General features: G+C 43.2%; 1 protein-coding gene across 4 annotated transcripts in view; it reads right to left on the bottom strand.

Annotated features, from left to right (window-relative positions):
• rps15a (ribosomal protein S15a) overlaps positions 1 to 25172 on the bottom strand; it is a 336047-nt gene that overhangs the window by 86494 nt on the left and 224381 nt on the right. Inside the window, exon 1 of one of the 4 annotated variants that reach the window (XM_072693355.1) lies at positions 1271 to 1274. The exons of the other annotated variants lie outside the window; for them this stretch is intronic. The gene's annotated coding sequence lies outside the window, so the exon portion shown is untranslated. Of the gene's footprint in view, positions 1 to 1270; positions 1275 to 25172 lie in introns of those variants that run through there. 4 annotated transcript variants of the gene reach the window in all.

Genomic DNA, 25172 nt, shown 5'->3' with positions numbered 1-25172 from the left:
GGCTTCAATTAGGTCCTGTTTGATCTCCTCTCTCTGGCTGGGCTTCGCTGAAGATATTAATGAGGCTGTTCAGTGTCAGCACCTGTGGAGGGTGGGGCTCTGCCTGGCTGTAATTAGAGACTAATTAGGGATAATCTGGGCTTCTTAACGAGCCAGGTGTGCCCAGAGAGCACTGGGAGAGTGTGTGTGTGTGTGTGTTTGAGAGTGTTTTGCAGTGCGATTGGAGTATGCTTGAGCTTTTCCTCTCACCTTTACTTAATAGCTGTGGAAACTACGAGGGAAGGCAGAGAGGCATGCTGGGAGATGCAGTACTGTGTGTGTGTGTGTGTGTGATTCATTTGAGTGGGTGGGAATGACAGTGCATATGTTTAGGGGTCTAACAGAGGAACAGTTAGCATGAGAAGCAGTAAGCATCAAGTTGTTAGAGTTTAAAGACGCTACATGGACAAAAGTATTGGGACACCTGCTCATTCATTACTTCTGAAATCAAGAGTATTAAAAAGGGTCTGTCCTGCTTTTGTTGGAGTAACTGTCTCTGCGGTCCAGGGAAGAAGAAGGCTTTCTACTAGATGTTGGAGGTGCATTGCTGTGAGGCTTTGATTGTGTAATGGCAACGGCAGAACAGTGGTGCCCCACGGGTCATTGATGCCAGAGGGGAGCACTGACTCTGGCGAGTGGTACAGAGCAATCAACGCTCCACTGTGGAGCAGCTAACCTCTATAATGAACAGTCCAAGGGCCAAGGGTGGTCATTCCCACTATTAGATAGGTGGTCATAATGTTCGGATATGACCTATATATATATATATGATGTGATATCTGTCAGGGCATCAAGTAAGGGTGTGTGTGTGTGATAGGGTGTGTGTGTGTGTAGATGTCTTGGTGAGATTAGCAGTAAAAAGCTGAGTTCAAGGTGAGCTGATACACAGATTACAGGAATCCCTCTGACCGGCCCAGCGGCCATTAAAGCAAACCTAATTACAGAGCCATGACTCTGAAGATCCACCTCCTCTGCCTGAGGGGGCCAAGATGGGGGGTGGGGGGCCATGCGACCTAATAGAAGGCCTTTACTGGAGATTTTTGTATTAAACACTGTTGACTGTGGACTGTTGGGAAGTTGGATGTTGGGAAGAAAAATCAGTAGGATGTTCTCACAAGTAGCACACACACACACACTCACACACTCACATACACACATAAACCAAAGAAAGAAACACTCCAGGCTTTGCAGGGCCTACAAGGCACTGCTGGGACCTGAACCTAAAAGCAGAAAATCTGCAATTACAGTGACGTCCCCTGTTTTCCAAGTAGGCCCTGTAATTCATGATGCACATGCTTTTTAATTCATTTGATTAGGATTTATTTTACAGCTGCAGCAGGTGGTCTCCTGTAGACGGAGGTGAAATTGGCCACAACTGAGAAGGAAAATGAATCAACATGGCTTCCAATAAACATTATTTGGAACAAGATTTGGTTAAAAAAGCTTCAGCATGCCTAATTACAGTGAGAACTTCACGTGTACTAATGGAATACTAAATACACGGTTTTAGTTCATGTATTTGTTTGGAAAACATGCCAAAAACCTAGTTTTCCATATTTTTTATTATGGTATTATTAGGATAATACATTTAACATGATCAAATAAACCACAGAATGCATTTATTGACTATTTAAGTCGTTGAATTATATAAAAATAGTAAGTATGTGACTTTGGTTGGGGTGAAAAATGCCCATATGCTGGTTTACAAGCCTTTTTACCACCCTGTTATTTTGCCTCTGAATAAAACATGCTGCCCATTCCTTTACAGAGGCCTTGTGGAGAAAACGGTTGATGAGCTCTGCGTTAAATAGCAGGTTTACATCACCATGGCGGCTCACAGCAACTAGCCTAGCTTAGCCTAGCATAAGTTTTAACACGGTAACAACAAGAACGAAGTCTTATGGAATAGCGTTTCCCTGGGAATTCAGTCAGCACGGTGTGCGGTAAGCTAGCTGGTAGGGTTAGCCTTTAGCCTAGCACCAAGCTTCCACCTACTTCACTTCCCCTGCAAACCCCCGGATACCCACATTAGCACTTCCACCAGTCAGCTATTCACTGATTCGTGACTCCTTCAGTTGGCTAGTGTTAGCTTTTAGCCTTTTTTAGCCTCACTTCTGTATTCTTCTGAAGTAGCGGTTGCGTTAAGCTGTAAAATGCTTTCCTAGTGGGCGGGGTTTATGTAAAAGTTGTGGGTGTAAATATAACAAGTCAAGACTGTGATGTCACAGTTTTGGGGTTTTGGAACTGGCCCATTTTACAGCTCAGTGCAGTGTTTGAGGTTCACGGTTTGTCACTTCCATCATTTAACTATACCAAGGAAATACAGTTTTCCATTGTTGAACCCCTACAGAAGTACTGCCAATAGAATAGGACTCTTTAGAGCAGATGAACCTATGAGCCTATTGGCACCATGCTGCCTAATAATGCCAGATGTGGGCTAGAGGGGTATAAAGCCCCCCAGCATTGAGCTGTGGAGCAGTGGAAGAACTGTGTTTTCTGGAATGATGGTGGAGCTCCATCCAGTACTTTTGGGATGAGTTGGGGAGTTGGGGATGATGAGGTTGGGGGTCACTAATCAATCAACAAATCCTCACAGCAATGCTGCTCCACAATCTAGTAGAAAGCCTTCTTCCCTGGACAGTAGAGACAGATACCCCAATAAAATACTCTTTTTTTAATGCCCTTGATTTCGAAAACAATAAATGAGCAGGTGTCTCAATACTTTTGTATTTTCATATGAAGTGCACACTTTTTAAGTACAGTTAAACACAGTTTTCAAGGACACTCATCAGCCCAAGGTCATGAAGCAAATCTGGTTTCCAAACAGACTACTCTAGGCCCAACGTTTATCACCATCAGTTTCACATTATTGAGCCTGACATTTATAAGACGTCTGAAATGAAATTGGTCTTTTGGCGAGACCACCGTCTAACTCTCCGGCTTGTGAACGTCCGGCGATGGGAAAATGAACCCGTCCACAGTTCGGCACTCCCACGGCTATTTGCACTGCACCTGCCTTCGGAGAACCCCCCTGTCATTTTCCCTCACCCCGGCTTTTAAGAGCGATCGATACTTCATATGGGGGTGAAACGGGCAAACCGCACTGTCCTGACCACAGCTTTGATTAAAGCATCGCTCAGTGCCTTCCCCTTTTACAAGGCCCTTCCCTTAGCTGTTATTTATTTACTTAGCTTCTCCCAGTTTAACTGGAGCCAGTTCCCAAAGTACTGCCCAGCGTTGGCACCCTGAGGCCTGTCCAGGGGAGCACATTTGGTCTGATAACCATCAGCATTCTTAACATTCATGTTACGAGTGAAAGAACCCCTTTTAAGCACCATATAGAATCAGAGTCTTGATCTGTGACCTACACTCTTTTAAAAAAGACGGTTCTTTAAGGGTTCTTTAGTAAACACAAGAAGGGTTTTATACAGAACCACAACAATTCAAAGAACAATCTGGTTGCACTCAAATTACCCTTTGAAACAGCCTAACAGCATTTATATGACCAAACCAAACCAAACCCCTTGCCCTCAAACAGCCTAAGAAACATATTTGTTTCCTAGTAACTACTGAATAATTCATAATGGATATTGAATATTCCTCAGCAGATACTGAATATTTCATAGCAGATACTGAAAAATTCATAATGAATACTGAATATTCCTCAGTAGATTCTGAATATTCCTCGGTAGATACTGAATATTTTATAGTAGATACTGAAAAATTCATAATGGATAGTGAATAATTCATAATGGATACTAAATATTCCTCAGTAGATTCTGAATATACATCAGTAGATACTGAAAAATTCATAATGGATACTGAATAATTCATAATGGATATTGAATATTCCTCAGCAGATACTGAATAATTCATAATGGATACTAAATATTCCTCAGTAGATTCTGAATATTCATCAGTAGATACTGAAAAATTCATAATGGATACTGAATAATTCATAATGGATATTGAATATTCCTCAGCAGATACTGAATAATTCATAATGAATACTAAATATTCCTCAGTAGATTCTGAATATTCATCAGTAGATACTGAAAAATTCATAATGAATACTGAATAATTCATAATGGATACTGAATAATTCATAATGGATACTGAATATTTCATAGTAGATACTGAAAAATTCATAATGAATACTGAGTATTCCTCAGTAGATTCTAAGTATTACTCAATATATACTGAATAATTCATAGTAGATACTGAATAATTCATAGTAGATACTGAATATTTCATAGAAGATACTGAATAATTCATAATGGATACTGAATAATTCATAGTAGATACTGAATAATTCTGGTTGGTTACTGAATAGTTCATAGTGGATAATAAATAATTCAAAAGTAGAAACTGAATAATTTACAGACGATACTGAAAACAACTTTATCAATATCTACCCAGAATGAATCAGGATCCACCATGAATTATTCAGTATCTGCTGTTTTTTTTTAATTTAATATCCTCTATAAATTATTCATTATCTACCAAAAATAGTTTAGTCTCCACCATGTACTCAGTATTTGCTATGATTTATTCATTATCCAATATGAATTATGCATTATCCACCCAGAATGAATCAGGATCCACCATGAATTATTCAATATCCACTATACATTATTCATTATCTACCAAAAATAATTTAGTATGCAGCTGTTTTCATTGTGACGTAAACAAGCCAATAACAGCAGAGCTTAAGAAAACCATAAGATAAAATAACAGGGTTGTAAACAGGGTGGTAAATGAGCTGGTTAAACCACGGCTGAGCATTTTTCACCCCAAACAAAGTCACTTACTTACTATTTACTGATCAAACAACAAATGGTATCCTACTGATCAAGAACTGGGACCTGCACAGTTCATCCTTACACACAACATAATATCACTGAAATGATGGGGGCCCAAGCACGATGTTCAGAAACCGCCCTACAGCTCAGCAATAATCGAACCTTATTTAAAAGCCACAGAGAAACTCATTTGAATAAAAGAGGCTCTGCTTCCACTCAGTTGTCCTTCACTAATTGTGTATTTGTTTATTCTTTAATTCTGCCATCATTTAATTTCAGCTCTGGGACGTTTTTCATCTGCTAAATCTGTTCTGAACCTCTTTAATATGCCCTCTCTGATCAGGCATAATCATGACTGATGTTACACAAGTGCCAACAAACCGGACCTGGTTTTCTTTTTTTTCTTCTTTTTTTTTTTGCCTCCATTAAAATATAGTGTAAGGCTAATCTAGTCCATAAAGTGAGAGCTCGTTAGCTGTAATTTGGGAACTCTTTAGAGGATAAAAGCGAATGTGGAGGAGAGAGAAGATATGTGCTGATATGTTCTCAATAAGAATCTTCAGTACATACTGGATATTAGGCCTTATTATAAGCCTCTGTGTTACTTCCCTTACATTTGCTGGAATCCAGTATGTAATAGTTTTTGCAACCTTATAGTTATAATGGAGGGGTGATATCAATCCAGTATGAATCAGAACACATATAGTTCCTCTATTCTGTCTGTAATAACTGTGGTATGATTTTAATCCAGTATGAATCTGCAGCATGTAGAGTTTTTGCAGTAATGGCTGGAATCTGACATTAATCCAGTATGAATCTGCAGCGTATAGTTTTTGCAGCCTTACAGTGATAATGGAGGAGTGATGTCAATACAGTATTAATCTGTATCATATATAGGTCTTACATTCTGTCTGTAACAATTGTGGAGTGGTATTAATCCAGTATGAATCTGCTACATGTAGTTTTTATAGTCTAACAGTAAAGACCATGATTTAACTTTAGTCCAGTGTGAATCAACATGTATGTTTTACATTCTGTTAGTAACTCTGGAGTGATTTTAATCCAGTATGAATCTGTAGTTTTCACAGTGTATTCTAATTACTGTTTTTACAGTCTAAACTTAATGACTGGAATATGACTTTAATCCAGTTTGAATCTGCAGTGTATCGTTTTTGCAGCCTTACAGTCATCTTTTTGGAATTATCTTAATCCGGTATGAATCCATGTATAGTTCTTATGTTCTGTCTTTAGTGCTTTAATCCAGGGAGTGCTTTAATCCAGTATGAATCTGCAGCATGTATAGTTTTTTTACAGACTAAACATATTGACTGGGATTTGTCTTTAATCCAGTATGAAAGTGTATAGTTTGCAGTGTGTAGTTTTTGTAGCCTTACATTTTGAAATGATCTTAATCCAGTATGAATTTGGAAAACGAATTTGGAGGAGAGAAAAGATCTGTACTCCATATGTTCCAAGTGAGGAGCTTCAGTTCATACTGGATATTTATTTTTATTGTAAGTCTCCTGTTATGTCCCTAAGCTATGTTGGACATCAGTCAGTCTGAACTGGTAAAGGGCAGATGTGTGATTATTTTCAGCTGGAAACTCTCGCCCCATTTCCATTCTTTCATCCTCGCCCCCTTTTAATAAACATTACTGTAGCGCATTGTTTTGATTCCTCCTAGAATAAAAAAGCAGTGGCAGTAATTAGCAGCGGAATGAGAATGAACATGATGTATCTAATTAAAATCTGATGGAGGGAAACAGATCTTCATTTATTCCTGCTTGCACCCGTGCCTCCCCCCAAATCCATCAGAGGAGGAACATTTTGAGATAAGCCTTCATGGCCAGAGAAATGAATTATTAATCTACAAAGCCTGGCTATAAATAAATACTCCGCAATTTCGAAGTTTAGAGGAGTTTTTGCTTTCTCCTGTGTTTTGTTGTTGTGAAATAGCCTACGCTGATGAGATTGACAGCTCTGGCTGATGTGATTGAGGCCTGTAAGAATGCTGTAAGACTTTGTAAGCTTCAGGTTGGCATTGGCTTTCGCTGCACTCCCTCAGAGAGCAGAAATAATCAGAGCTAGAACGCTGCCGGCTCCTTGTTTTCAAAAGGCCTAAAAAGCACAAGGTCAGATTGTTCAAAGTTGGCCTGTAACTTGAAATGTTTTTATTTTTTTACTTGACTGTGCGTCTTAAATCCTGCTATATCCTGCTTTATATGTTTGTACTTGTAGGGACCGTGCCTTTAATCCAGTATGAATCTGCTGTGTAATGGTTTTACAGTCTGTCGATTATTAATCCAGTATGAATCTGCTGTGTAATGGTTTTGCAGTCAGTTGGTTATTAATCCAGTATGAATCTGCTGTGTAATGGTTTTACAGTCAGTTTCTTTTATTAATCCAGTGTGAATATGCTGTGTAATGGTTTTACAGTTAGTCGGTTATGAATCCAGTATGAATCAGCTGTGTAATGGTTTTACAGTGAGTCGGTTATTAATCCAGTATGAATCTGCTGTGTAATGGTTTTACAGTCAGTCAGTAATAAATGTGGATTGATCTTAATCCAGTATGAATCTTTAGTTTGTGTAATGTTTACAGTAACAGTTGTGGAGTGATCCAGTATGAATCTTTGTGCAGTGTCAGTTGCCCCCCTCTACCTCTCTCTCTCTCTCTCTCTCTCTCTCTCTCCCTCTCTCTCTCTCTCTCTCTCTCTCTCTCTCTCTCCCTCTCTCTCTCTCTCTCCCTCTCTCTCTCTCTCTCTCTCTCCCTCTCTCTCTCTCTCTCTCTCTCTCTCTCTCTCTCTCTCTCCCTCTCTCTCTCTCTCTCTCTCTCTCTCTCTCTTTCTCCCCTGACACGAGGGAAAATTAATTAAAACTCATCCTATTAGCTCAGAGTTCTCATGAGGGTCCAGTTCTGGCCCTAAACACCACAGTGACCTGAACGCACCTTCTGCTCACAGACTGACACACACACACACACTCTCTCTCTCTCTCAGTGCAGAGAAGTGTAATGTGATGGGATAATGAGAGGAGGGATCTGGGGAGATAACGGAACAGGGGTGTGCGTTCCCAGAAGCATTGTAGTGCTAAAGATGACTTTAAAGGTTAGAGAGAGCGTTCAAAGTGATACTCGCTCGGCCGCCTGTCGACAATCTCAGTGCAGCGTTGCTTTTGAGAAGCAGTAAGAGGAGAGAAAAGTCAGGGGTGAGAGACTGAGAGAGAGTGAGGCAGAGAGTGAGCGAGAGAGAGAGAGTAAGCGAGAGGAAAGTAAGAAAGAGAAAGGCCCTCACTCTAGCCAAAGTGATACTGTGTGTATGTGTGTCTCTCTCTGTGTGTCTGTGTGTGTGTGTGTGTGTGTGTGTGTATGTGTGTGTGTGTGAGCACAAATTGGTTGATTCAAGTGGAGATACTTTTTGAAGTGGAGTGATTTTTGAATACGCCCACACAATTTTTCTCTCTCTCTCTTTCACACACACACACACACACACACACACACACACACACACACACACACACTTACTGTATATGGAGTCCACTTCTCTCTTTCTCATTCAGCTCTCTCTCAGTCAGGGTTGCCGGGTCACTGTGTTGGGAAAAAAATCTCTAAAAGTAGCAGATCTGGCCGTAAAATAGCTGGCATGACTTTAACCCAGTATGAATTTGCAGTTTATAGTTTTTGCAGCCTTACAGAACTGCAAAAATCCAGTATGAATCTGCTGCCTGTATAATGTGCCATATGTGCAGTTTATGTAGTTTGACAGAACTAGCTGGCATGACTTTAACCCAGTATGAATTTGCAGTTTACAGTGTTTGCCATACAATACTAAATAATAATGATAGTGATATGACTTTAATCCAGTATGAATCTGCAATGTGTGTGGGTTGTTACACTCTGTCAGTAATAACAGTGAAGTGATGTAATCCAGTATGAATCTGCAGCATGGCATTTTTGACAGTAATAATCAGCGTGCATTTAATCCAGTATGATTTTGCAGTTTATTATTTTTGCAGCCTTACAGTACCAACTTGTAATGACAGTTATATGACTGTAATCCAGTATGAATCAGAAATGCTGTGTAGGTTGTTACACTCTGTCAGTAATAACTATTGAGTACCCTTGATCCAGTATGAATCTGCAGAATCACTTTAAAATGCAGATCTGAGAGTGGAGCTAGAAAACAGCTGCAGATTTTACAATTATGATTATTTCAATGAGAATTTGGAGAAACATGGTATTGCTGGCTGATGTTCATACCAGTCAGGCTTTAATGTGTGTGTGTGTGTGTGTGTGTGTGTGTGTGTGTGTGAGAGAGTGTATATGTGTGTTGGGGGTCACAGGGGTCAGTCTGAACACAGCCTGATCTGAAGAACTTCTCAATGTTAGACAGCTCCACTCTGCTACATCTGAGAAAATCCTGCAGCAAGGAGCTGAACCAGGGAATGAATGACAGCAAGAAGGACAGGCCTAGCGTGTGTGTGTGTGTGTGTGTATGTATGTGTGTGTGTGAGAGAGTGAGACAGAGAGTGTGTGTGCATGCCCCAGCATGTGACAGCATCTGATAAAGTCACCCTCTTAATGATTTAGATGATTGACGTTGCCCAGAATGAGCTGACAGCCCATAAAGGTCATATTAACTCAAGAGAGAGTGTGTGTGTGTGTGTGTGTGTGTGAGTAGGGGGGAGGTTGGGGGGGTGTGGGGGTGATCTAGAGAGAAAAGAAAGAAAGACATTTGCTGTACTTCACATAAATGTATATGTTGAAAGGGTTTTGCTGGTTTTGGCCTCGGGTTTAGTGTGAAGATCTCACAGGCAGCTGCCACTTTGCCATCAGCAGCCGGAGTCCCAGTGAGCACAGCAGCCCTCATCGCTCCTGAAGCCATGTTGGCCGGCACAGGCGTCTGCTAGCTGGTGTGGTGGAGCTGGGGACCCAACGGTTTCCTCCGAGCGCGCCGGCGATGCTGCATTAGTGGCTTGTTACATCACATATGCATGACTCGATATACAGTATATGGACAAAAGTATTGGGACACCTGCTTATTTAATGTTTATTCTGAAATCAGGGGAATAAAAAAGAGTTTATTCTGCATCATTCAGCTACTTTTAAGTAAGTTGGACTTATTGCTGACAAAGATGTGCAAATGCACACACACACGCATACAGCTTATATAGTCCCTGTAGAGAAGAAGAAGTAACGCCGATACAATAGGACTCTCTGGTAGAATCTCAGCAGGTAAACCTGAACCTACTGGCACCATGCTACCTAATGCTAGGTGTGGGCTAGAGGGGTATAAAGCCCCCCAGCATTGAACTGGAGAGCAGTGTGTTCTGTGTGTTCTATGGAATGATGGTTGGTGCTCCATCCAATACTTCAGTTGGGGGGAGTTGGGGATGAGGTGGGGTGGTGATCATCCAACATCCTGATTGCTTTTGTCGCTGAATGCAATCAAATCCTCACAGCAATGCTGCTCACAGTAGAGACAGTACCTCCAACTAAAGCAGGAGAAACTCTCTTTAATACCCTTGAAACTGTGAACAAGCAGGTGTCCCAATACTTTTGTCCGTTTAGTTTATGTATACAGCAAGCGCTTGTTCCTCTTCTACGTCTTGTTTTTACTCTGTAATCTCACTTCACTCACTGTCTCTCTCTCTGTATGGTGTGTGTGTGTGTGTGTGTGTGTGTGTGTGAGAGTGAGTGTGTGTGTGTGTGTGTGCGCAGATCCATGCTGTTGAAGCCTGTTACATGCTTCTACCTCTTATACAAAATGACCGCCACATCTGCCACATTTCTAATAAGCCAGGTAAAAGCACTATTAGACACACACACACACACACACACACACCACACCATGCCATGATAGTCCCCGGTCGTCATGGCGCCTGGACACGGAGGGGAACAAACAATCCAGTTAGAAGGTGATTCAGTGGCCCTATAATCACAGCGGCCAGATGGTCCACGAATCTGTCCCATATTTTCAGACACAGAGACTTTGGCCATCTTGGGATGCTCGTGGCTTTGAGTGTGTGTGTGTGTGTGTGTGTGTGTACGTGTGGTTAGGTGTGTATAAGTGTGGGCTCGTTTGAAAGAGGAAACAGTTTGAGTGTGTGTTAGCATCGCCAAGTGAGCATGTGTTGACTAAGTAGCATCTGTGCATGCTAGTGTAAAAAAACATTGCTGGCATAATGTGTGTGTAACTCACTTTTTGTCAAAATATGCAAATGTGGAGTGTGTCATTCATTTCAGATTCGATTGGCGAAAAGGATAGATCAGATCATTTTTGTTGCTAATTGAGCTAAAGTTAGCAAAGTGGCTAATTCCACGTTGTCGTTTACGATCTGGCTAGTTTTGAATTAGCATGTGGTCTGTATGAGGTCCAAGAAAGTTTTGTCCTCAGGTCCCATATTGGCCTCACATATGGATGCCCACCAGGGTCACTGATAGGACCAGAAGGGGGTTAAACATGGGCCCAGTCTGGGTTGTACTGCGCACATGGGAGCCTGGTGAGGTTTAAGAGTAGGCCGTAATGACCAGGCCCATTTGGGAAGCCCAACTGTGTCCCAGTAACAACACGAACCTACTCAAAGCCCATACCCTAATGCCGGGCATAGGCTAGAGGGGTATACAGCCCCCCAGCATTGAGCTGTGGAGCAGTGGAAGAACTTCGCTCTCTGGAATGATGGTGTTGGTGCTCCATCCAGTTCTTTTTTTGGGATGAGTTGGGAAGTTGGGGATGATGAGGTGGGATGGTGATCGATCATCCAACATCCTGACCTCACTGACGCTCTTCTCGCTGAATACAATCAAATCCTCACAGCAGTGCTCCACAATCTAGGATGTAGGAAGCTTGATGTTTCCCTGGACAGTGAAGAGTTCAGTTGCTTCAATACTCTATTGCTATCGGAAGAAACATTGAATGTGTCCCAATACTTTTGTCACATAGAGTGTACGTTTATTTTGCCATTTTAGCTCAGATCTAGGTCTTATAGTTATAGAGTATATGGAGGAAATGGACTTCACAGAGCTGGGGTGGCGGCCCAGTACCAATTCCAGACACCGAGCCCATATTCTCTAAAGCAGGGGTGGGGAATTGAGGGCCAGAGTCCAGCGCAGTTTGCTGATTTTCCTGCTCCTTTGCATCCTTTTGTCTGGCAATCGGAAAGTGTTCTGAAGTGTATATTCTCTTATGTTGTGTGGAAGTAGTTGGAAGTGTCTGACTGTCTGCCTGTCTGTCTGCCTGTCTGTCTGTCAGTCCCCAGCCCCCCCCAACGAGTCCCCCCCCCCACCCCCACCCCCCCGAGTTCCTGTTGCTATCGACGTGCAGCTAATCAATGAGCTTCATACCAGCCTGCAAACCCCAGAGATAAAGGAAGTGGTGTGAAATCGACTCTGCGCGCACCGAGTCCATCATCAAAGCTTTTCTGCATGCAATTAGGCCCTGATTGTTCCACAACTGCATCCATTCAGTGGGTATATCATTTGGAGAAGAATCCATTTAGCGCACAGCATGTCAGGATGACGGGGGCTGGTGGGAGGCAACGACGGACACCTCTTTATCTTCGGCGCATCTTCGCGTGAGGCAATTTTTCAATTTAACGTTGACCGTAATGGACTATAATTAATAGCATGTTCAGACAGCACACAGCAGAGAAGAAAAACTACTTTAGCTGTTCAGGTTCACCTCGTCCACCCCACCCCACCCCTCCCCGGCTCGACTCGACTCGGAGCGCCTTAATTAAAAACGCTGAATCATTTCGCTGGCGTGAAGCGCTGACTTGGCAGAAGCTACAGGCCTCAAGTGGGCCCTTCAGGCCTTTCAGAGTGACTAACACTCTCACACTGCACAGGGAACATGAGCAGGATCATCACAGGCTTCTCACAATCGTTGACTAGTTTGATGAAGTTGGTTGACCCGTTTTTTTGTCCACTAGTACGACCAGAGTGGATGGGCAGTGCAGTTTAGGGAACCGGGCAGTATCAGTGCTGTCCAGAGCATGGATGACATGGGGTGGCCAGAGCTGGACCTGCAGTGACTTTCACTGAGGCAAATGGACCCATAGAGGCATCCCCCAAGGCAGTCGGACACTGCAATGTGCTCCAGCATGTTGGAACCCACAGCTGGCTCTATTGCCTTATTTGGGGTATCTCGCAGCACTGTGTAACCCATCGCTGGCTTGTTGACCTTCTGGCCTCTTACAAGGTACTCAGCAGCACTGTGGAACCCAATACTGGCTTATTGGACTGCTCCAGAGGTATTTTGCAGCAATGTGGAACCCATTGCAGGCTCACTGGCCTAATCTGGAGTACTCAGCAGCACTGTGGAACCCAGTTCAGGCTTATTGGCCTCCTTTAGGGTACTCTGCAGCACTGTGGAACCCAGTCCAGGGTTATTGGCCTCCTTTAGGGTACTCTGCAGCACTGTGGAACCCAGTCCAGGGTTATTGGCCTCCTCTAGAGTACTCTGTAGCACTGTGGAACCCAGTCCAGGCGTATTGGCCTCCTCTAGAGTACTCTGTAGCACTGTGGAACCCAGTCCAGGCGTATTGGCCTCCTCTAGAGTACTCTGTAGCACTGTGGAACCCAGTCCAGGCGTATTGGCCTCCTCTAGAGTACTCTGTAGCACTGTGGAACCCAGTCCAGGCGTATTGGCCTCCTCTAGGGTACTCGGCATCAGTATGGAACCCAGTCCTGGCTCACTGACGTTTTCTTCTGAGTACTTGGCAGCTCTGTGGAACCCATTGCTGGCTCACTGGCCTCTTCCGAAGTACTCGGCAGGATTGTAGAACCCGTTCCTGGCTTGCTGGCCTCCTACGGGACACCTGGCAGCACTATGGTACTATGTGATGCTGTGGAACCTGCTAGCACTGGAAACTACTAGCCTTCCCCTTCTTCCATCAATCGGTCAGTGATGAACTTGGTAAGGGTCTCAGAACATTTGCCAGTAGTTGTCCATGTGCAAGCCGCTCAGTCCGTGGCACACCCTTGTAGTACCAGAGGCCACCTAAGCCTCTTTGGGCCAGATTGACGTCCTCTCAGTCTCCAGGTGAGTCTCCTTCGCCTCTGAAGTCGCGTTTGTGTTTGTGAACACTCGCGCTTACATCCTGCTTCAACGCCTCGCATTTGTGTGACAAACACACCTCCTCGCATCTTTATCACAGTCTTCCTCTGTCTTTGTTTCTCTCTCTCTCTCTCTGTTTGTGAGGCTCTCTCTGTCAGTCTCCCCTACCTCACTGTAGTCATCCTCAGTGACACTCGTCAAACATAATGCATAATCATCATTTAATGTTTCTATAACCTCTCTCTCTCTCTCTCTCTCTCTCTCGCTCTGTCTCTCTCTCTCTCTGTCTGTGTCTCTCTCTCTCTCTGTCTCTCTCTCTGTCTCTCTCTCTCTCTCGCTCTGTCTCTGTCTCTCTCTCTCTCTCTGTCTCTCTCTCTCTCTCTCTCTCTCTCTGTCTCTCTCTCTCTCTCGCTCTGTCTCTGTCTCTCTCTCTCTCTTACTCTGTCTTTCTCTCTCTCCACTCTCGCTCCTTCTATTGCCTCTTTACTCTAACCCCCTCTCTCTATCACACCCCCCCCTCTCTGTCAATTCTCCCTCTTATACTCTTCTCGCTCCCAAGCTCTCTCTCCCACTTCCTCTCTATTTCCTTTCTTTCCTCTCTCTCTCTCTCTTTCTAGCTCTCTCCATTTTCCCTCTCCCTGTTTTCTGTTGTCACACTCTCTCTCTCTCTCTTTCTCTCTCTCTCTCTCTCTCTCTCTCTCTGTCTCTCTATATTCTCTCCCTCTTCGTTTCTCTGTTTCTCTCTCTTTTCTCTGTACCCCCTCTCTCTCTCTTTCACTCTCTCTCTCTTTTACACTCTTTATTCTCACTCTCTCTCTACCTGTCTCTCTCTCTCTCTTTCTCTTTCTCTTTTATACTTTGTATTCTCTCTCTCTTTTTTACACTCTTCTCTCTCTCTCTCTCTCTCTCTCTCTCTCTTTCATTTTTACACTCTTTATTCTCTCTCTCTCTCTCTCTCTCTCTCTCTCTCTCTCTTTTCCCCTTTACACTCTTTATTCTCTCTCTCTCTCTCTCTCTCTCTCTCTCTCTCTCTCATTCTCTCTGTTTGTTTGTTATTGGGCTCGCTCAGTGTTGGTCTGTAGGAGAGGTGTGTAAATGACAGGTCTAATTGAGGAGGGGGAAATTAAAAAGGCAGAAGAGAGCTATCAAAGAGCCTTTTAATTAGGCCAGTGTTTATCACCCTCGGCTACAGGAAGGCACCTTCTGTCTTTGTGAAGGGAGCGGACAGGGAACACACACACACACACACACACACACACACACACACACACAAACACTTCCGTGAGGGATATAGACAGAGCCAGAGAGCATGCAGCCGTGAAAGAGAGTGCTGCTTTGCCTTAGAGCCACAAGAGATTGTGTTGTGCAAGTGTGTGTGTGTGTGTGTGTGTGTGTGTGTGTGTGTTTTTATGCATTTTTAGGACTGACTTAGTAAAGTGCTTATATTGTAAATGTACGTCGCTAGGTTGTTGCTATGTGGTCAGAAGAGTGAAACTGGTGTAATAGTGGTTGCTATGGTTTTGCTAGGTAGTTGCTAGATGGTTGCAATGGCATTGCATAGTGGCTGTTTGAGTGTTGTTAGGTGGTTGCAAGAGAGTTGCTATGGTATACCACATGGTTGCTACGGTGTCTGTTGCTTTATTCCAGATGGATTATATAGTCTTGCTACGTGGTTGCTATGGTCTTGCTATGGTAATGCATATAGTTGCAATAGTGTGGATAGGTAGTTGCTAGATCCCAGGTGGTTGCTATGGTAATGCATACTGGTTGCTAGGGTGTTGCAAGGGAGATGTTTAGGTATTCCAGGTAGTTGCAATAGCATGGCTGGGTAGTTGCTATATCCCAAGTGGTTCCTATGGTAATGCATACTGGTTGCTAGGGTGTTGCTAAGGTGGTTGCAATGATGTTGCCAAGTAGGTGCTATACACTTAACAGTAACAGTGGTGCTGATTTTCCTCTGTTGGATATTATCTGCTGCACAGTGGATTGGTGGGGGGCAGCATCTTTAGAAGCTAACCTCCTCCAGCCTGGTGGGCTTCCATAAAGTCTGAGGTGGATCTTCTCTGCTCCTCTGAGGCTGTTTCGCAGACTCGTATGTGTGTGTGCATGTGTCCTCTTGTCACGTGTCACCTCTGCGTGTGATTTCCTTATCTAGTTGGAATTCCATCCTATACGGTGGGCCTCTGTGCCGTAGTCCCTCTGCCGACTGGCGCAGCTTAATTGAATGTAATTAGTGCAATTAGACTGAAACTGGAGCGCTGGTATTTATTGGGTTAGTTATCTTATGTAATTAAGTGGTAATGGATGCTGTTATCAGCGGTGTCTCAGAAAAGCAGAGGTTCGTACAGTTGAACAAACTGGTAATTCAGATGCTCCTGCTCCAGAACAACGGATAAAGACAGTATGGACAGAGTCACACCAGCCTTATAATTGTCTCCACCTTCTATCTCGCTGAAACGACAGTGGCTACAGACTGGCTGGCATTATCCTGACCAAAATATTTCACATTTGTTGGATTACATGAACGCTGATTCGTCAGAACACCCACCCACACTCATCTGGAACTTGGATTAGTCAGGTTGCTCACAGTAAAAATGCTGTAATAGGTTGGAGTCCCATATGGACAAACAGTTACATCGCTCTGCTCCCCCAATTTTCTTGCAAATTCCCACTATCTAGGACCCCCCCAACACACAATGCTATCAGTGCTGGGAGACAAAACAAGCGAAGCCAGCCAACGTTAAACTCTCCCTCTATACCTCTGCCTCTACCTATAGAACTCATTCTCTACCTGTGTACCTTCATCTCTACCACTCTGCGAACATATCTCTACCTCTATACCTCCTTCTCTACATCTATACCTCTGCCTCTACCTATAGAACTCATTCTCTATCTATGTACCTTCTTCTCTACCACTCTACGAACCTATCTCTACCTCTATACCTCCTTCTCTACATCTATACCTCTGCCTCTACCTATAGAACTCATTCTCTATCTATGTACCTTCTTCTCTACCACTCTACGAACCTATCTCTACCTCTATACCTCCTTCTCTACATCTATACCTCTGCCTCTACCTATAGAACTCATTCTCTATCTATGTACCTTCTTCTCTACCACTCTACGAACCTATCTGTGCCTCTTTACCTCTGCCTCTACCTATAGAACTCATTTTCTATCTATGTACCTTCATCTCTACCACTCTACAGAACTTTCTTTACCTCTATACCTCCTTCTCTACCTCTATACCTCTGCCTCTACCTATGTACCTTCATCTCTACCACTCTATGAAACTATCTGTACCTCTATACCTCTGCCTCTACCTATAGAACTTATTCGCCACCTATGTACCTTCATCTCTACCACTCTACAAACCTAAATCTACCTCGACACCTCTTTCTCTATCTCTGTATCTTGTCCCTAGCTGTGTACCTCTAGCTCTTCCTACCTCCTTCTTTACATCTATACACCCTTCTCTATCTTTTCCTCTTTGCCCCCTTCTCCACCTCTGCCTCTACCTCTGTACTGCCTTATCTACTTCTATAACATCTCTACCTCTATACTTCTATCCTTTCCACAATAGCTCCTTCTCTATCTCTATACCTCTGCCTCTACCTATATAAGTAATTCTCTACCCATGTACCTTAATCTTTACCACTCTATGCACATATCTCTACCTCTATATCTCTATCTCTACCTCAACATTTTTTCTACATCTATACATTTGTCTCTTCCTCTATACTTCCGTCTCTAGTTCTGTATATTGTTCCTATCTGTAAACCTCTAGCTCTTCCTACCTCCTTCTTTACCTCTATACACACTTCTCTATCTCTATACAACTATCTTTCCTTCTATACCTCCTTCTCTGCCTCTGTCTTTACCTCTATACTGCCTTCTCTATTTCTATACCATCTTGTCTACCACCTGTATCTCTATCTCTACCTCTATACTTCTATCCTTTCCACAATAGCTCCTTCTTTACCTCTGTCTATCTCTACCACTCTACGTACCTATCTCTACCTCTATACCTCTGTCTCTACCTCTACACCTTTTTCTACATCTATGCATTTGTCTCTTCTTCTATACCTCCTTCTCTACTTCTGTAATTCTATACTCTACATCAATACCTATATCTCAACACCTCTGCCTCTGCCTCTATACCTCTATCCTGTTTCTGAGCCTTTCTCCTACTAGGTGATGTCTTGCACAGCTCTCCTTGTGTACATGTGCTTATGGGCCTGTGTGTATGAGGTTCCGGGTAGAGCCCCTGAGCGGTACGTCAAGACAGAGAACTGTGTGTGTTTACTGAGTTTAGTGCCGTTAAGAACATGTACTTCCGATGCAGACTGCATTTCTGCCTCTAAGAGACTTGGAGGGTAAGATCTTATCTCTGATCTTCTGACTGTCTGCATGACTTATCCCCACTCGGAGCTCTTTGCAGTGCCTGAATGGCCTCGTTATTAGTGTAAGATTAGAGATCTGGGCAGTGTGCATATCTGTGTACATGATCGGATGTTGTGGGAATGTGGGAGTGTGTGAGCGGAGTGTGTTCTACACGTGTAAAGGCTTGTACACAAACAGCTGTGTGACTTTTTGCCTTCTTAAGAGTTATAAAAATCTCTATCTTTATAGATAGCTAACTTTTTCTCTATCTCAGTACCTCAGTACGTCTATACCTCTGTCTCTATCTCTATATGTATATCTCTAGTTCTGTCTGTATCTCTGTATCTCTGCCTCTATACATATATCTACATTTTCTCCATCTTAATATCTTTGTACCTCTTATCTCTACCTCTATTCATATATATCTATACTTCTATCTGTACCTCTATACATATATATCTCTACTTCTATCTGTATCTCCATACCTCTATCTCTACCTTTATACTTGTATCTCTACCTCTATATGTATGTCTTTATTTTCTCCATCTCAATATCTTTATACCTCTATCTCTACCTCTAAATGTATATCTATACTTCTATATGTATCACTATACCTCTATCTCTACCTTTATACTTGTATCTCTACCTCTATATGTAAATCTACATTTTCTCCATCTTAATATCTCTATACCTATATCTGTACCTCTATACATATATGTGTATATATATATATATATATATATATATATATATATATATATATATATATATATATTTCTATCTGTACCTCTGTCTCAATATCTCTATACCTCCATCTCTACCTCTACACTTATACTTCAACTTCTACTTCTGTCTCTACCGTTGTACCTCTGTACCTCTTTACTTATATTTGCAACTCTACCTATACCTCTATCTCTACCTCTATATTTCTACCTCTACTTATATACCTCTAACTCTAGATCTATACTTATATATCTACCTCTATACCTGTCTCGTCTTCTATACCTCCATTTCTACCTCTATACGTCTTTGTGTACCTTTGTGTTACCTCTATCTCTACAATTATAGCTCCTTCTCTACCTCTATAACTCTATGCACTACATCAGTATATATATATATATATATATATATATATATATATATATATATATATATATATATATCTCAATACCTCTGTAAATTCCCCTACCTTGTTCTACCTCTACTTTGTACTTTCACTAAGGTCCTCTGCCACTCTTTCTCTTCTTCTAACTTTACTGGTCCCACCCCCAATCCCCCCTCTCTTTCCCCTATGGGACTCTATACATTAATTATGCAGTCTAATTTGTGTATTAATTCTGCACAGCTCACATCTTCACCTCATGCAAAGTACTCTTCCTAACTTGCGTGCACACACACACACACACACACACACACACACACACATTTGGTGTCCCTTTGTCCTCATGAGACGTGTGCACACACTTACACACTTACAGGTGGACACAATCTCTTTTCTCTTGCTTTTGTATATATATATATATATATATATATATATATATATATATATATTCTCCCTTTTTCTCTGACTCGCTCTCACTCTTTCTCTCTCTCTCTCTCTGTCTCTCTCTCTCTCACACACACACACACACACACACACACCACTCTCTCTCTCTGACAGATTCCATTAGGATCCCTCTCACGGCCTCCACACTCCCCTGTCATAGAGGACCCTCGTGCGAATATTCATTTATTGTAACATTAACGATGCCCCCCCCTCCCTCCTCGCTCAGCATTGCCCTCCTCATACCCTTCAGCTGTGTGTGTCCTGCTTAATGCACTAACTACTGCAATTAGCTGGGAAAGTGCACTTCAGCTGATTGTATGCGTGTGTGAGTGGAGATACAATCATATATTCTTGCTATCTGTTACTTCATCACACACTGAGAGCTGTGAGGCCGTATAAGTACTGAATATCCGTGTTAAGAAACCGGGATGACTTCTTGGAAAATAGAAGAACATAGACTGAAACCCGTAGGTTTTTTCACTCATTGGCCACAATACTGGAAACCGCTTTCTTGTACTGCCAACTAATAAAATTAGGACACCCCATGGAAACTTTGTCTTTTAACATAATTAAATTTTTGATCTTCTTTTGAACAATATTAAAGGTGTGGTAATATAATTAAACCCATACAACTGAAGAAAAGTCTTTAAACATCATTTATGAAATTTAATTCATAAAAATGCAAATTTCCTTGGGAGTTAGAAACTTCGAAGCCCCCCACATTTCTTACTTTATTTAAAATATGTAAAATCCTAATCATTTTCAACTTGCTCTGTAATATTTTGGACTTTAGTCCCTGTGAATTTCAGGGAAATGATGATGATGACGAGATATCGGCTTGCAAAACTGCTCAGACTGTGAGAAGAGTATCCAAAATATCTGATGTCAAAAATCCATCTAGTTATTTGGACAGCTATTCAGGCATTGCTTTTCGCCCTCACACTGCACGTCAAACATTAGCTGATCGAGCTAAAATTCGGAACGATCCTGAAATTCTGTTGGCTAAGATGCCTTGCTTAACACTGTTTTCATTGAATGTAATCAAATCCTTACAGCAATTCTCCTCCAAAATCTAGTAGAAAGCCTTCTTTCCTGGGTAGTAGAGACTAGAGACTCCAACAGAAGCAGGACACCAACCAAGATTGAGAAGGTCCCAATACTTTTGTCCATAAGCATCTGCCTATACTGGACTGACCCCACTCTGTTAGACTGAAAGGAAAGGTGTGACCGTTGAAACTCATATAATGAACCAAGCGAGCATAAAGCAGACTGAAGAACGGAATGAGCAGACAGAGGAAGGAACGGGGAGGAACAGGCCTAGCCATGGGTGAAACACACACATTTTGATACACACTGTTCCTGAGCCGGCAGCAGCAGTTAAAGGATCTGTAACACACAAGCGTCCTCCTAACTTTGTTTGCTTCCTGCTAAGTGCTCACAAACATCATCATATATGCAGAGAGATACAGAGAGAGAGAGAGAGAGAGAGAGAGGGACTGGGCATGTTTAATGCAGTAAAAGGCCGTCATGGTAATCTTGTAAGCAGAAATAGCAGCAAAGGAAACTACAGTAGAGCAAATAACCCAGACGTTGGGTTTCAGTGATGTTTCAGAAGAGTCTTTATGTGTCTGAGAGACAGACAGGAAAAGAGCGACTGTGCTTGCTGTATGACAGGTGAGGTCGGGACAGAGATGCACTGTGAAATTTTTATATCAACCCCAGAAAATCACAGAAAAGAAGTGAAAAATCTCACCTCCACCTTAGAGACACTGAGTATCACACTCCACAAAGCTCGCCCAACCATCATTAACACATCTCTCACTATATATACAACTGTACATTCACTAGATGGGCATCCAAAACTATTGGGACACCTGTGCACTGATTGCTAGTTCTGAAATCAAGGGGATTAAATAAGAGCTGATCCTGATCCTGATTGAACTGTCTCTACTGTCCAGGGAAGCATTTCCTGTGAGCATTTGTGAGGTCAGGATGTTGGATGATTGATCACTGCTGCATCTCATCATCCCCAACTCCCCAACTCATCCGAAAAGGACTGGATAAAGCACCAACACCATTATTCCAGACAAACAGTTCCCCTGCTCCACAGCTCAATGCATGCCAAAGCATTAGGCAAAGCATTGGGGCCAATAGGTTCATGTTTATCTGCTCCAGAGAGTCCTATTCTATTGGCAGTACTTCACTACAGGTACTAGACAAGCTGTATGTGTGTGTGTGTGCATTTGCACCTCTTTGTCAGCAATGGCTGCAACCTAAAGTAGCTGAATGCATTCATTAGAAGGGGTGTCCACAAACATTTGGACATATAGCTTATGTACACTGAATTATTTTTTAATTAATATTTTGTAATTCACTTTTCCACCACTGCTGTAAATACAAATCACGCTTTGAGCGCCTCCTCATGGACAGCTGTGCACATGCATTTGTTGACAAGCATGTGGACCGAGGCAGTCAATAATGCCGGATTTTACTCCACAGTTCAGTAGCAGCAGCGGTTCTGGAGTGGGAATGACGGAGACGCCGTTCTCCCCCTGTTACAGTCATTGGAGCATCAGCATGATCCTGAAGCTGCTGATTTAAGGTAAATTGCTACATAGTGCTGCTTTAATGTTGGAGTAATCATCTAATGAATGTGCCTCATAATATGGGTGTGTACTTGTGTGTGTGTGTGTGTGTGTGTGTGTGTGTGTGTGTGTGCTCTGAGGCATAAAATATACATGAACGATCCTTCAGACTGCTAGGTTGTTTAAGCATTCTTTTCATCCTGTACCCCGGGGAGGGGCGTCAGATTGAAGCTCAGTGTGTGTGTGTGTTTGTGTATAAGTGTCTGTGTGTGTGTGTATTCATCAGTTCTTCCGTCTTGCAGACCTCTGTGTAAAACTCTCTTTGGGACGGCACGTTGGCCCCGGCCTATTTGGGATTCAAACACGCGTGCACAAACACACACTCGCTCCAACGCACGTCCGCTGTGAACAACCAAGTGTTAAACACGATTTTACTTTGGTCTTCACACACACACATACACACACCAGCATCCACACAGCCAGACAAGTATTCTTGTTTACAGGAAGTTTCACTGTGCATACACTGTGCATCAAAACTTTGGGGACACCCAAAGGAAAAGCTGAAACAGGGAGGCAAACTCCCTAAAAGAGGATTTTGGGCTGGAGTTTGAGGGTGGATTCATGGTAGGAGGGTGCTAATGTTACCCAACCCACTCATTAGTGCTCTCCTCCTATCATCTGTAATGCTCCTGGCGTAGGGAGGGTGAGGACTGACACATGCGTAACCAACCACCACCTTTATTCTGATGCAACACCACCAGGCAACCATCTCCATGACCAAAGAGAGCAAGGCCAATTGTGCTCTCTCTGGCTCCGGCTGATGATGGCAGTGCCGGGATTCGAACCAGCGATTCCAGGCCATGGTCCATCTCCCAAACTCCACTTATTTCATAAATGACTTGCTGGAAATATCACCTGGAATCATTGGTGTAGAAAATGGGCGGGATAAAATTCCACATACGTTCTCTGTCACAATACATACAGCATTTACATATTTACTGCCTTCTCCTGGAATACCCACTATCAAAATCTGGTGTTTCTCCAAACACGATCTGGCAAGGACCAAATCAAAGATACCCAGCTTTTACTTGATTTCTCCATGTGCATAAAGCCTGGGATGCACCCTGCTGGTCCCACTCCCTCCCACCCTCTCAGTGGTTATCAATCGATTCTCTCCTCATCGTTTGCCAATACTGGGCAGGGCTCCAGCATTGATGTATGCGAGGGCGACCTAATCACTGTCTTTATTCACACTCCCAGGCCTCCTCCTGCTGATGTTCCAACCTGTGGAGATTATATGGCCTTCGCCTGCAAGCGCAGATAGCATGATAGCGGCCATCTGGGGCCGGTATGGTTAACACTAAATTTTGTCAATGGGTTCCATGTTGGCCCCACATATGGATGCCCACTAGGGTCTGTGATGGGACCAGGAGGGGTTAAACATGGACCCCACCTGGGTTGTACACTGTACATGGGGCCTAGATGGGACCTATTTGAGATCAGGGTGGGCTGTAATAATGGGGTCCATTAAGGAAGCCCAACTGGGTCCCAGTAACAACACATGTACGAACCCACTCAGAGCTCATGCCCACCTGGAACCCACCAAGCCCATGCTCCACCCACTGCTAATGGGTGTTAGCTAGCTAGCCTGATCTATTTTAGTTGTGCCCAAATTTTTACTCAACCCAGGTGGAGGAATACTTATTAGTATCCTCCACCTATCACATGTAACACTGCTGACTAAGGGTGAGGACACTGCTGACCTCCTGACTGAGGGTGAGGACACTCGCTCAGACTACAGCGCCAGGTACTGAGTAGCTTTGATGCATCGACTAGCAGACGCCCGTGTTAGCCAGCATCACACTGGAGTGATATGGGGATAGAGAAAGCCATCTACCCAGGCCAATTGTGCTCTCTCAGGCTCCGGCTGCTGATGGCAGGCATAATGACCTGCTCTGAACACTGTGGTTAAAGCAAACAAACAAAGACTCAAGGACTGGGATTAAAATAGCTGATATCTGATCCTTTCAAATTTGCTTGGATCGGCCCTGATCCTGAGCCACTGGATCAAAGCAGCATATCCCTAAAATGAGGCCATTAACAGCTCTTTTGCATCTTCTTCCATTTGTGAAACAGCCCTAGAAGGAACTACGCTTCCATCACTTCTGTTTTGCTGTGTACTCCGGGACGGACGGATGGTTGCCCAAGCCTTAAATAAAGATGTCTTGCTCTGGGGACGACTCGAAGGGGTGTGAGAAATCTGCCTGTTTGTCTTCTTTCTCAATGCATCGTTTATGGGGTTCCCTAGGGAGGAGACTGGCTGCAGAGTTACGAGCCGCTGGTGGGTTTGACACAGTATATAAGAAAGCATTAAGTTGCTCGCTGGCTAGAAACACTAAGGATACATCAAACATTTTTTTCTATTGGGTGAAACCTGGTGGATATCTTGTATAGGGTCTCCATGTTGGTTCCACCCGTCCTGGCTGTGCTTCATCCTGATTCCAACCCCCAGCTCTGCACTGGGACCCTCGTAACATTCTTATCACCTGTGTCTTGTTTCTTAGCATTCATTGCACCTACATCAGGTTACGTTATTGATTTATGGAAATACTTGTCATCCTAAAGCCCAGACTTGCTCTTTCTCCAATTGCTCTGGACCTAGACCTCAAATCCCACACTTAACCCCAAACTCACCCCCACAAGTATCCCACCTACTGCTGGTGCCTTGCTGGGACATTAAGGGGGCTGCGTTTTGTCTGTCT

This window comes from Salminus brasiliensis, chromosome 12 (genome assembly GCF_030463535.1).
Source record: "Salminus brasiliensis chromosome 12, fSalBra1.hap2, whole genome shotgun sequence".
In the NCBI taxonomy this organism is placed as follows: domain Eukaryota; kingdom Metazoa; phylum Chordata; class Actinopteri; order Characiformes; family Bryconidae; genus Salminus; species Salminus brasiliensis.
This window is presented reverse-complemented; position numbering and strand designations above follow the sequence as displayed.